Below are 13,890 nucleotides of genomic sequence, written 5' to 3' on the forward strand. Positions count from 1 at the left end.
GCTTATTTCAACAAATATAATGTGTTCCTCCAGGTTAATTCATGTGATTGAAAATAATAAAATTTCCTTCTTTAAAGATGAGTAGTATTCCATTGTTTGTATATGCCACATTGTCTTTGTTTACTCATTAAATATTGAAACCACTGATTCTGTATTTTGGTAATTATGAAGAGTGTTGCAAAAACAAGCACAGGCCGGGCACGGTGGCTCAAGCCTGTAATCCCTGCACTTTGGGAGGCTGAGACGGGCGGATCACGAGGTCAGGAAATCGAGACCATCCTGGCTATTGCGGTGAAACCCCCGTCTCTACTAAAAAAAAAAAAAAATATATAAAAAACTAGCTGGGCAAGGTGGCAGGCGCCTGTAGTCCCAGCTACTCGGGAGGCTGAGGCAGGAGAATGGCATAAACCCGGGAGGCAGAGCTTATGGTGAGCTGAGATCGGGCCACTGCACTCCAGCCTGGGCAACAGAGCAAGACTCCGTCTCAAAAAAAAAAAAAACACACACACACACAAATGTTTCTTCATTCTGATTTCGTTTGTTTTGGATATGTAACCAATAATAAAATTATATGGTGGTTTAATTTTAATTTTTTTTGAGAAAGCTTTATTTTGTTTTTCATAATGACTGTCCTCATTCACATTCAAACCAACAGTGTGCAAACATTGCCATTTTTTTCACACCTTGACTAACACATTTTTAAAAATAAGAGTAATTCTAACAGAAATGAGTTTATACAGTTTTTTTTTTGCTTTCCTTTCCCTGATAATAACTGATATTGAGCATTTTTATGTATTTCTTGACCATATGTATGTCTTGAAAAATATTTAAGACTTTCACTCATTTTAATCGTCTTTTGTCATATAGTCATTTGAGTTTCTTATGTATTTTTGATATTAACCACTTGTCACATGTATGATCTGCAAATATTTTCTCTATTTTTTTAGTTATCTCATTTTGTTGATTGTATCAGATTCCATGCAGCAGCTTTTTAATTTGAACTAATCTATTTCTCTTTTGATTTCCTGGGATTTTGAGGTGAATTTATTTTTTTATTTTTTTATTTTTTGAGACAGAGTCTCGCTCTGTCACCAGGCTGGAGTGCAGTGGTGCGATCTCGGCTCACTGCCTCCTTCACCTCCCCAGTCCAAAAGATTGTTCTGCTTCAGCCTACTGAGTAGCTGGGACTACAGGCGCGTGCCACCATGCCCAGCTAATTTTTGTATTTTTAGTAGAGACGGTTTCACCATGTTGGCCAGGCTGGTCTCAATCGCTTGACCTCGTGACCCGCCCGCCTCGACCTCCCAAAGTGCTGGGATTACAGGCATGAGCCACCACGCCAGCCAAGGTTAAATTTTTTTAAGTCACTGCAGCCTAGAACTCTGGGGCTTAAGATGTCCTCCTTCCTCACTCTCCCGACTAGCTGGGACCACAGGTACAAGCCTGTGTGCCCAAACTGTTGTTATTACTTTTAATGTGTGCTAGTTCCAGGGGTGCACAGAGATTTAAAGGGCACATTTTTCCAGGGTTTAGACATAACATGAGCACTGGGAATGAAAAAGGTCCTACGGGGAAGACAGTGCCCAGGAGAATAGAATCTGGGTGTGGGTGTTACCACTCCCTTTCTCAATTTGATTCTTTCTTGTTCTTTGAAGAGACAGTGATAGCTAAAGAGAACTTGGGCTTGGAGTCAGAGGGTCTGATTTTAGGTCTGGAGTTGATCTCTTAAAGGCTATGTGAGATTGACACTGTCTCCAACCTCTCTTCTGCAAAATGAGAAAGGTGAGTCTGGATGAGCCCTGAGGTCCATTTCAGTCTTTTTTTTTTTTTTTCATAGGTTTTGGGGAACAGGTGGTATTTGGTTACCTGAGTAAGTTTTATGTGTTTTTTGTTTTGTTTTTTGTTTTTTTGAGGAGTCTTGCTGTGTCACCACGACTGGAGTACAGTGGCGCAATCTTGGCTCACTGCAACCTCTGCCTCCCGGGTTCAAGCGATTCTCCTGCCTCAGCCTCCTGAGCAGTTGAGATTACAGGTGCAAGCTATCATGCCCGGCTAATTTTTGTATTTTTAGTAGAGACGGAGTTTCACTATGTTGGTCAGGCTGGTCTCGAACTCCTGACCTCGTGATCTGCCTACCTTGGCCTCCCAAAATGTTGGGATTAGAGGCTTGAGCCACCGTGCCTGGCTGAGTAAGTTTGTTAGTGGTGATTTGTGAGATTTTCGTGCACCCATCACCCGAGCAGTGTACACTTAACCCAATTTGTAGTCTTTTATCTCTCACCTCCTTCCCAACATTCCCCTCTGAGTGTCCACCATCCATTGTGTCATTTTCATGCCTTTACATCCTCGTAACTTATTTTCAACTTGTGAGTGAGAACATACGATGTTTGGTTTTCCTTTCCTGAGTTAGTTCACTTAGAATAATAGTCTTCAGTCCTATCCAGGCTTCTGTGAATTACATTAATTCATTCCTTTTTATAGCTGAGTAGTAGTCCATCATATATATACTACAGTTCCTTTGTTTGCTCATTGATTGATGGTCATTTAGGTTTGTTTCAAATTTTTGCAATTGCAAATCATTCTGCTGTAAACATGCATGTGCAAGTATCTTTTTTGTATGATACCTTTTTTTGCTCTGGGTAGACATCCAGTAGTAGGATTGGTATATCAAATGGTAGTTCTACCTTTAGTTCCTTAAGGCATCTCCACACTCTTTTCCATAGTGGTTGTGCTACTTTACATTCCCACCAGCAGTGTAGAAGTGTTCCCTTTTCACTGCATCCACACGAACATTTATTATTTTTTGATTATTTGATTATGGCAAATCTTGTGGGAGTAAGGTGGTATCACATTGTAGTTTAGATTTGCATTTCCCTGATTATTAGTGATGTTGAGCATTTTTTTCATAGGTTTGCTGGCCGTTTTTATATCTTCTTTTGAGAATTGTCTCTTCGTGTTTTTAGCACACTTTTCAATGAGATTGTTTTTTCCATGCTAATTTGTTTGAATTTATTGTAGATTCTGGATCTTAGTCCTTCATCAGATGTATAAATTTTGAAAATTTCCTCCCACTCTGTAGGTTTTTGTTTATAGTTTTAGGTCTTAGATCTTAGATTTAAGTCTTAGATCCATCTTGAGTTGATTTTTATATAAGGTGAGAGATGAGAACCCAGTTGTATTCTTCTACATGTGGCTTGCCAATTACCCCAGCACCATTTGTTGAATAGGGTGTCCTTTTCCCACTTTATGTTTTTGTTTGCTTTGTGAAAGGTCAGTTTGCTATACGTATTTGAGTGTATTTCTGGGTTCTCTATGCTGTTCCATTGGCTTACATGCCTGTTTTTTATACTGGTACCATGCTGTTTTGGTGACTGTGGCCTTATAGTGTAGTTTGAAGTTAGGTCACGTGATGCCTTCAGATTTGTTGGTTTTGGTTAGTCTTGCTTTGGCTATGCAAGCTCTTTTTTGGTTCCATATGAATTGTAGGATTGTTTTTTATAGTTCTGTGAAGAATAATGATAGTATTTTGGTGGCAATTGTGTTTAATTTGTAGATTGCTTTTGGCATTATGGCCATTTTCACAATATTGATTCTACCCATCCATGAGCAGGCATGTATTTTTATTTGCTTGTGTCATCTGTAATTTCTTTCAGCAGTGTTTTGTAGTTTTTCTCGTAGAGATAGTTCACCTTCGTGGTTAGGTATATTTCTAAGTAATTTTTTTTTTTTTTTTTTTTGTGCAACTGTTATAAAAGGGGTTGAGTTCTTAATTTGATTTTCAGCTTGGTTGCTGTTGGTGTATAGCAGAGCTACTGATTTGTGTACATTGATTTTGTATTCTGAAACTTTGTTGAATTTATCAGTTTTAGGAGATTTTTGGAGGAGTCTTTAGTGCTTTCTAGGTATACAATTATATCATCAGGAAAAAATTACAGTTTGGGCTCCTCTTTACCAATTTGTACACACTTTATTTCTTTCTCTTGTTTGATTGCTTTGGGTAGGACTTTCAGTACTATGTTGAATGCAAATGGTGAGACTGGACATTTTTGTCTTGTTCCAGTTCTCAGAGAAAAATGCTTTCAACTTTTCCCCATTCAGTATTATGTTGGCAGTAGATTTGTCATAGATGGCTTTTATTACATTAAAATATGTCTCTGGTATGCCAATTTTGCTGAGGGTTTTAATCATAAAGGGATCCTGGAATTTTGTCAGATGCTTTATCTGCATCTATTGAGATAATCGTGATTTTTTGTTTTAATTCTGTTTATGTGGTGTATCACATTTATTGACTTCTACATGTTAAACCATCCATGAATCTTTGGTATAAAACCTACTTGATTATGGTGGATTTTTTTTAATATGTTGTTTGATTTGATTAGCTAGTATTTTGTTAAGAACTTTTGCATCTGTAGGCTGGGCCTTATGGCTCACATCTGTAATTCTCACACTTTGGGAGGCTGAGGTGGGCAGATCACTTGAGGTCAGGAGTTTGAGACCAGCATGGCTTACATGGTGAAACCCCATCTCTACTTTTATATGTGTATGTATATATATATATGTGTGTGTGTGTATATATATATATATATATATATAATTTTTTTTTTCTGCAGTTCTTGGTTAGAATGTTCTGTAAGTATCTGTTAAGCTCATTAGTTCTCGGGTATAGTTTAAGTCCATTGTTTCTTTGTTGACTTGCTGTCTTCATTAACTGTCTAGTGCTGTCAGTGGAGTATTAAAATTTTCCACTATTGTGTTGCTCTGTCTCTCATTTCTTAGGTCTAGTAGTAATTGTTTTATAAATTTGGGAGCTCCAGTGTTAGATGCATATATATATTTAAGATTGTGATATTTTTCTGTTGGACAAAGCCTTTTATTATGATAAAATGCCCCTCTTTGTCTTCTTTAACTGCTATTGCTTTAAAGTTTGCTTTGTCTGATATAAAAATAGCTACTCCTGTTCGCTTTTGGTGTCTATTTGCATGGAATGTTTTCTTCCACTCCATTACCTTAAGTTTTATGTGAATCCTTATGTTAGATGAGTCTCTCGAAGGCAGCAGATAATTAGTTGGTGAATTCTTATCAGTTCTTCAATTCTGTATTTTTTAAGTGGAGCATTCAGGCCATTTACTTTCAATGTTAGTATTGAGATGTAAGGTACTATTTTATTCATTGTGCTGTTTGTGGCCTGATAACTGGTTTTTTTTTTTTTAATTGTATTTTTGTTTTATAGGTCCTGTGAGATTTATGCTATAAAGAGGTTCTGTTTGATGTATTTCAAAGAGGTGTATCAATATTTTGAGCTCTTTTTAGTAGTTCTTTTAGTGCTGACTTGGTAGTGGCAAATGCTCTCAGCATTTGTTTGTTTGAAAGAGACAGTATCTTTTCTTCGTTTATGAAGCTTAGTTTTACTGGATAAAAAATTCTTGGCTAATAATTGTTTAATTTAAAGAGACTAAAGATAATGTCCCAACCTTTTCTAGCTTGTAGGGTTTCTGCTGAAAAATCTGTTCTTAATCTCATAGGTTTTTCTTTCCAAAGTTTTAGATTTCTCTTTCTCCTCAGCAGCACCAATTATTCTTAGCTTTGTTCACTTAAAATAATTCTAAACTTCTTGGAAGCTTTATTCATTGTTTCTCATTCTTTTTTTTCTTTGTTGTTGTGGATTGGGTTAATCCAAAAACCTTGTCTTTGAGCTCTGAAATTCTTTCTTCTGCTTGCTTGATTCTATTGCTGAGACTTTCCAGAACATTTTGCTTTTCTCTAAGTGTGTCCTTCATTTTCTGAAGTTGTAATTGTTTTTCATTTATTCTATCTATTTAACTGAAGATTTCTCCCCTTATTTCTTGTATTTTTTTTTTTTTTTTTTGTATTTCCTAAATTGGACTTCACCTTTCTCTAGTGCCTCCTTGATTAGTTTAATAACTGAACTTCTGAATTATTTTTTCAGGTAAATCAGGGATTTCCTCTTGGTTTAGATCCATTGCTGGTGAGTGTGATTTTGGGGGAATGTTAAAGAACCTTGTTTTGTCATATTACCAGAATTGTTTTTCTGGTTCCATCTCACTTGGGTAGGCTATGTCCAAGGGAATGTCTAAGTGTCAAGGCTACTGTTCAGATTATTTTGTCCCATGGGGTATTCTCTTGATGTAGTACTCTCCCCTTTTTCCTATCAATGTGGCTTCCTGAGAGCCAAGCTGTAGTGATTGTTATCTCTCTTCTGGATCTAGCCACTCAGCAGGTCCATCAGGCTCCAGGCTGGTACTGAGGGTTGTCCACACAGAATTGATGTGAATTGAACGCAGGTCTGTCAGCTGTGGATATTAACACCTGCTTTCGTGGAGGTAGCAGATGATAAATTGGACTCTGTGAGAGTCCTTAGTTTTGGTTGTTTAATACACTATTTTTGTACTGGTTGACCACTTGCCAGGAGGTGGCGCTTTCAAGGGAGCATCAACTGTGGTAGTATAGGGAGAATCAGGTGGTGGGTGGGGTCCTAGGACTCCCAAGAATATATGATATTTGTTTTCAGCTACCAGGGTGGGTAGGGAGGGAAGATCCTGTGGGGCCATGGGTAAGTGTGTTTGAGCTTAGCCTCTCCTTGGGCGGGGCTTGCTGCAGCTGCAGTGGGAAATGGAGGTGTGGTTCCCAGGTCAATAGAGTTATGTTCCCAGAGGATTATGGCTGCCTCTACTGTGTCACGCAGGTTGTCAGGGGTGTGGTGGAGAGGGGGAAAGCCAGCAGTTACATGCCTCACCCATCTCTCATGCAACCCAAAAAGCAAGACTCATTCCCACCATGCTCCCCACCCCCAAGAGCACCGAGTATTCTGCCAGACAGTGAGGGAGCAGAGCTAAGAGATTGCCCCTGGCCACTAGTCTCCCAGCTGCAAAAGCAGGCAGGGCTTTTGTGCCTTGCTGCCTGTGGAGTCTGCTCACCCAATTCACACCCTTTCTGAGTTTCTGGTCAGGAGACTTCACGTTTGGTTAGAATTGTTAGAAAGTTCAGCTGGAGGTTTCCTTCTCACTGTGGTCCTTTCCAAGTGCCCCTGGCACCCCTCCCCAGGGACCCCTTTGAGGCAAGTCTAAAATGGCTTCCCAGAAGACTCAGAGAGCCCACAGGGCTTTTCCTGCTTCTTCTACCTCTTTGTGTAGCTCAACTCTCTAAACTGACTCAGCTCCAGGTAAAGTCAGATTTCTTATTCCATGTTCTAGACCTTCAGGTTCCCCAGTGAGGGTAAGTGTTCAAGGGTAGAACTATCCCTTTTTCCCACTTTCACATCTTGAACATTATCAATATTTTGGCTGTCTGCCAGGTCCTGCAGGAGCAACTTGCTTCCTTCAGAGGGTCTTCGGATTCTCTCAGCTCTCCTGGTTTATTCTTGCAGTACTTCTGGAGCAAAAGTTAATGATGTGAGTCTCCACATACTGCTCTGAGTGGGAGCTGCAATCTAGTCCTTGCCTCCTGTTCACTATTTTTTTTCCCAAAAAAGGGTTTTTAAAATGTCTCTTTATTTCTACTAATTTAGAAAATTCAAAGCTAAAAATGTTAAGTCAAAAATAAAAAGTAGCATTGGATGAGAGTGTGTTGGGCCTAATGGTTAAGATTGAAACTCTGTATCAGGTGGTTCCTTGTTGCCTTCCAGTTTTGCCGTATATGGGCTGTATGACATGAATACAGTTTCTTGATCTCTCTGTGCTTGACTCTTCAGCTCTTTACTGCCTAAATCTTAGGGTTTTGGTAAAATTAAAGCAGTTAATACAAATAAATGTGCCCAATAAGTCCCTAGCACATAGTGACTGTACAGGAAATTTATTCACTCTTATTTGTTGATTCTTTTAGATCATGATTAATGTTAAACCTAAAAACAAAGTGGCCACATCAGTGGTTTGTAACCCGTGTTTCTTCTAGTCAGTCTGGGGGTATAATAGTAGTTGAATGTTTTAAATACTATCCTTTCAAAAATATATATATTAATAGTATTTCCACTGACCAATCAGAGTAGTGTACATTATGGGGTACAATGAGATATTTGAATATATGTATATAGTATGAAATGATTATGTCGAGTTAAATAACAACTTGCTTACCTATCACTTTTTGTGGTGAGACACTCGAAATTTACTCTTAGTTATTCTAAAATATACATTATTGTTTACTATAGTCACCCTGCTGTGCAATAGATCTCAAAACCTGTTTATCCTGTCTATTTGAAACTGTAGTTTTTGATCAACCCCTCTCTGTTTCCTTCCCACCATACCCAGCCTCTGGTAAAGATTATTCCACTTTCTACTTTTTTGAGTTAAACTTTATTCTGTTTTTTAATACAAGAGCAATTAAAAAAAATATGTATTTGAATGACAAGTTTAAGTTCAAGCTGCAATGTTGGCAATGCAGGTTTTTGACACAGATCACAAAAAGCGTTCACAAAAACATACTGGCGCAAAGGACAAAATAATGCTAAGAATTAGGCTAAAAAGCTGCTGATTTTAAGAAAACAAAAGGCCTAAAATCACTATACAAAATATAAAATGTATTAAACATTACCATCCACAGAACAGTCTTTATTATTGATTATATTTAAAAATTATATATTGAATTGTAAATGAGTATTATACATGAACCTCCATTTGGAAGGCAATTCCTTATAGCACTATAGAACATTGCAAAAAGTATCCTTTTTTTGCTATCGATAAAGAAAACAGTTAATGGTATTACTGTAAATATCAGGAAGGCTACATAAAAAAAAAATAATATTTCTTTTTTGTCTTCAAAGTGTTTTCCAAGGAGTGAAGCACTTGCCGTGTTGAACCAATGCACTACTGGAGAATGTTCTGGGTCCGAGATGCTCTTGAGAGACAAGACTAGGCTTTTCAAATCAAACATTCAAAGGAATCATGCAACCTTCTTATGACTGGGATGCCACCATGTGCCACTGACCAATGCTGTCTCTCCAGAAAACCATTCAAGACGCTTAAAAAAACATCAAACTTATATGATAAATGTACATAAAATGAAGACACCAACTGCTATTTGACACGACTACTGATTATGTCTGTGCTATGTGAAAGCACCTTTAAAAAGAGCCTATGCGGCAAGAGATAAGTGTCGAAAGATTCAAAATGAATCATCAGTATTGGATAACAATATAATTCTTAACTCAGAAGCTGCCTCAAGATTAGGTGCATCTTCAGTTAATGTAACAGGAAGAAAAGGCAATGGATTTTATTTTATTAATTGTATCCACTTACAAACCAACCTAAGGTCACCCGATGTGTAGATACAATGAGATTTTTGTTGCTTATAGTCTTTAATTGAAGTGACGATAAAGGAAATAGATCTATTTAAAAACAAAACCAAACAGCTATTTCTGTCTAGATTAAGAGGTGGCCCCAGGTGTGGGATTCACATTTTGAGTGGCCACTTGTGGTGCGATCTTGATGATCCAGGGTTTGTCTATGATTCTGGCTGTGTGGTTGCCCTTCTCTACAATCCCAATAATCATGCTTGGTGGCCTTCACCATATTTGGAGGACTTTCTCTCTGCACAGAACTGAGCTGCTTGCTCACGTGGTAAACAGATCAGAAGGCCGCCTGTCCTGTTGAGCCTCCCCATGTTCATCATCATCTCCTGGTAGGCCAGCTCTACATCTTCTTGGGTGACCACTAGTTTAATCTTATTCCATTTCTCAGGAATATCCAGCCACTGGTGCACAGCCACTGCCACCTGTGTCCCCAGGGGTTTTGTCAACACCAGCATGTCCCCTGGCACTGCGTTGTCTGGCATGATAAATTCACTGGGCTGGCAGACAGTGGTAGCGACTCCTCCCAGGACAATCCAGGGGTTTAGTACTATTTGGCTGCCTGTTACAGATGTTCCTGTTTATTCAGCTGCATCTTTAAAACCTTGGATAATCAGAAGCATCACTTTATCTCTTTCCCTGTCAGTCATTTTATTATTGACTCTAAGGAGCATCAGCATATTGCCACATTCCGTGACCCCCATTGCATAGGGGTCACTGAGAACATTGGCACATGCTATCCTGCCCATCCTATGAGAGTCATCTACGATCAGGTAAATGTAATCTGTGATTTGAACCAAGGAAAGCCCACTGTGTCTCAAAGGAATGACACAAGTATCCATTCCAATGCCAGGCCTTGGCATAACGGCTCCCAAAAATTGCTCATCCTCTTGGAAGTGGTTCGCCTGTAAAGATTCCAGCAATTTTTGCAGGACATCTTGGGGCACTTTGCAGCCTTAAGTTCAGTGAATCTGGTTAGCCAGAAGCTTTTGTCCAATTTGTAACTTTCCAGGTTAAAGGACTCCCGGGTAGATATGGTTCTTGGGCCCCGCCCTCCTCACAGCTCATCCCCTCCCCTCCCTTTGCAGGTTGGCTGGGTTCTTTATGGATCTAGCAGCTCGCTTTGCACCCCCAAGTTAAACTTTATTCTGTGTGTGTGTGTGTGTGTGTGTGTGTGTGTGTGTGTGATCATGTAGTATTTGTCTTTCTGTGTCAGGATTATTCCATGTAGTATGATGTCTTCTAAATTTATCTATATTGTTTCAAATGATGAAGTTTACCACCTTTTAAGGCTGAATAGTATTCCATTGTGTATCTATACAACATTTATTTTTAAAACTTAAATATATTGATCAAAAAACTCGTGCTATAAAAGGGCATTTCCGTCTTAACATACTAGTGTAATTCAGCATATACATATCTTATTGTTAATTTGTACTGAGCATTAACCATAATACTATTATGTGTTAATAAATTTAACTCTCACAGTAACTGAATAACATAGGTGTTGTTATTATCCTCAGTTTGCAGAGAAAGAAACAGAGCCAATATTAAAACACAGGCAAATGTGTCTCCAGAGATAACACTCCTGAGTATAACAATAAAAACCATCTTTAATCGCTTGAACCTGGGAGGTGGAGGTTGCAGTGAGCCAAGATCGAGCCACTTCACTCCAGCCTGGGTGACAGAGTGAGGCTCTGTCTCAAAAAAACAAAACAAAACAAAAACCTCTTTAACCAGAAGAGAAATAATTATTTTTAACACTCACTTTTAATAAAAATTAACAAAAATTGAATAATTGGGTAATTTTCATTGTTTAATGTTTTTATGAATGTATAAAATGGCACACAAAGAATAAGCCAGAAAGCAGTTAATATTTTTAGAGGATTCTACTATACTGTAATACAATATTGAACTTTAAACACACACACACACACACACATACACACACACACATACACATATACTTCTTTTCTTTTTTTTGGAGACAGAGTCTCACTTCATTACTCCAGCTGAAGTGCAGTGGCATGATCTCAGGTCATTGCAACCTCCATTTCCCAGGTTCAACTGCTACAGGCACACACCACCACACCTGGTGAACTTTTGTATTCTTAGTAGAGATGAGGTTTCACCATGTTTGCCAGGCTAGTCTTGAACTTCTGACCTCAAGTGATCTGCCCACCTCGGCCTCCAAAAGTGCTGAGATTACAGGCATGAGCCGTCACACCTAGTCATAATATAAATATTGCTTGAATGCAAGAACACTTATGTAGATATTTGCTCTTAGATTAACATGATAAAAGTAACAATTAGAAAAAAAATGAAATGGGATAAAACTAGTCAAAACCACATCTTTTCAATGGCTTGGCATAACTGTCATGCTTTTTGAAATGCCCAGATTCCTGACAAGAAGCAAAGAGAAGATTTAGACTTTGGTCTATCATTAAGTTTTTTATTTTTGGAATCTAATCTGAAATCCTGGCTAAAGGATTTGAAGAGGGCATTCTTTAGGTGGCTACCTAGGGTTTTCAAGGCAATAAAAAGATAAATTTCATAGGTGGGAAAATGCATACTATATACATACATTGCTCTTCTCTGATTTGCTTTAACATTAAAAGATTAAAGATTGCAAATCTAATCTCTCAATTTAGAATAAATTAACAAAGGATTTATTTTTCAGCCAAGCAAATAATTGTATTGAATTAATAGGTAACAAATGCCATTAGCTGACAAAAGATAGTATGACTAGATTCAGTAAGTATGTAGCCATGTAACTAACAGTCCATTAAATTAAGGCCCTTATAGGTGCATGTGGACATCATTTCTGTGCAATGTGATGCACCTCCACCTAGCACCTTCTTCAGCCTGTTTACAGAGATACCAATTTCCCCTGAGTGACTCAGTGTGAATACTAAAAATTGAGAATGCTGTATTCAGAGGGATTACTAGGAACATATTATTAAAAAATTCTACAAATCTTACTCTGCCTCCCAAAGGCTATTAGTAAACAATTGTTTATTTACAGTGCTCAATTGAATTTATGGAAATTTCAATATTCCTGGTGAGTCAGAGACACTTAAGTGTCAACAAAATTTCACAATATATACATGAATGAGATAAAGTCTTCTTAGTTAAATTAGTTAAAAATTTTATTTTATCAGTAAATTTAGAGAAGAATAAAAAAGAACAGTCCTTTGGGCACATCAGTACCACCCATACAAGTGCATTTTTTCATCATCGTTAAAGTAGCAATAGCACCACGTGCTTTCCAGGGACCAGGTGGCCTGTTTCCCACTGATATAAAGTGGAGTAGGCATTGAAATAGCGAAGGAGGGTGATACAAATTGGATACATATATAAAATACAATTTTGAATAAAAAGCATTTGATGTTGTAGAACTATAGATGAGACTATTAGTATGAGGTCATAATATTTTTACTTCCTTTGACAGAATAACTTCACAATATTCTTATTTCAAAAAATACTCTTTTTTCTGCTGTGTATTGCCTAGTTTTTGGTCAAATATTACCTGAGCTCCATAGAAATCAATAAAATGGATCTATATTTTGCCACAAGCATTTTATTTTTGATGCATGTGCTTGTTTTGCTTAAAATACATTAGCTTTTCATGAAAAATCTACACTTTTCTTTCAGGGTTTTGTTTATTGCTGAGAAGTGTCCTGCCAGAAAACTGTTATTCTCAGCTCTACTTACGTTGACTAATAGTGAGTGGAAGTGACGTGTGGGTAAAAAGCAAATGTATGTTTTCTGCATCTCTATGTTAATTTATTCACAGAAGAAAGAGGAGGATGCAGATAGAAGATGAAAAAAGAAATGATTACTAAAATATCATGAGGAAGTCTTTTTATCAAGGAAAAAACCATTAAGGGATAATGTGAGAAGAAAATATATTATTTTGCTAAGCCTCTGAAATGTCAGTATACAACCTGCATTGCTTTAACAAATATATTATTCCTTCAGTTTTGATTCTTCAGGATATGTTTCAATTCCCTAGCGAATCAAAACTGCAAGGAAAATAACATTTGTTAAGGTAGTAGATGTAGGAAAGACCCATTATGTTTGGCCAACATCTTTTCCACCCACAGTTGCAGGCAGTCATTATTCTACTCTCTGCTTCTATGAGTTTGATTTTTCTTTTACACTCTGCATAGAAATGAGATCTTTTAAAAAATTTTTTCCAATGCTGGCTTATTTTACTTAGCATAATGTCCTTCAGGTTCGTTAAGTTTTTTGCAAATAACAAGGCTTTCTTCTTTTTAAGGGCTGAATAGCCTTCCATTGTGTAAATATACCACATTTTCTTTATTCATTCAACTGTTGATGACCATTTCGGTTGATTCCATATCTTGCCTATTGTGAGTAATCCACTTTCTTCTTTCTCTTTCATTTTTTATATCTTCTTTTTTATTTCTAGTGCAGTGGTACGATCTCAGTTCACTGCCACCTCCACCTCCTGGGTTCAAGTGATTCTTCTGTCTCAGCTTCCCAAGTAGCTGGGATTCCAGGCAAACACCACCACACCTGGCTAATTTTTGTATTTTTAGTAGAGATGGGGTTTCACCATGTTGGCC

The 13,890-nt window shown here is 37.7% G+C and overlaps 1 pseudogene; it reads right to left on the reverse strand.

Moving 5' to 3' along the window:
* Positions 1-9,376: 9,376 nt before the first annotated feature.
* LOC104679369 lies at positions 9,377-10,209 on the reverse strand (annotated as a pseudogene).
* Between the last annotated feature and the right edge of the window lie 3,681 nt (positions 10,210-13,890).

Source organism: Rhinopithecus roxellana, chromosome 6 (assembly GCF_007565055.1).
Source record: "Rhinopithecus roxellana isolate Shanxi Qingling chromosome 6, ASM756505v1, whole genome shotgun sequence".
Classification (NCBI taxonomy): domain Eukaryota; kingdom Metazoa; phylum Chordata; class Mammalia; order Primates; family Cercopithecidae; genus Rhinopithecus; species Rhinopithecus roxellana.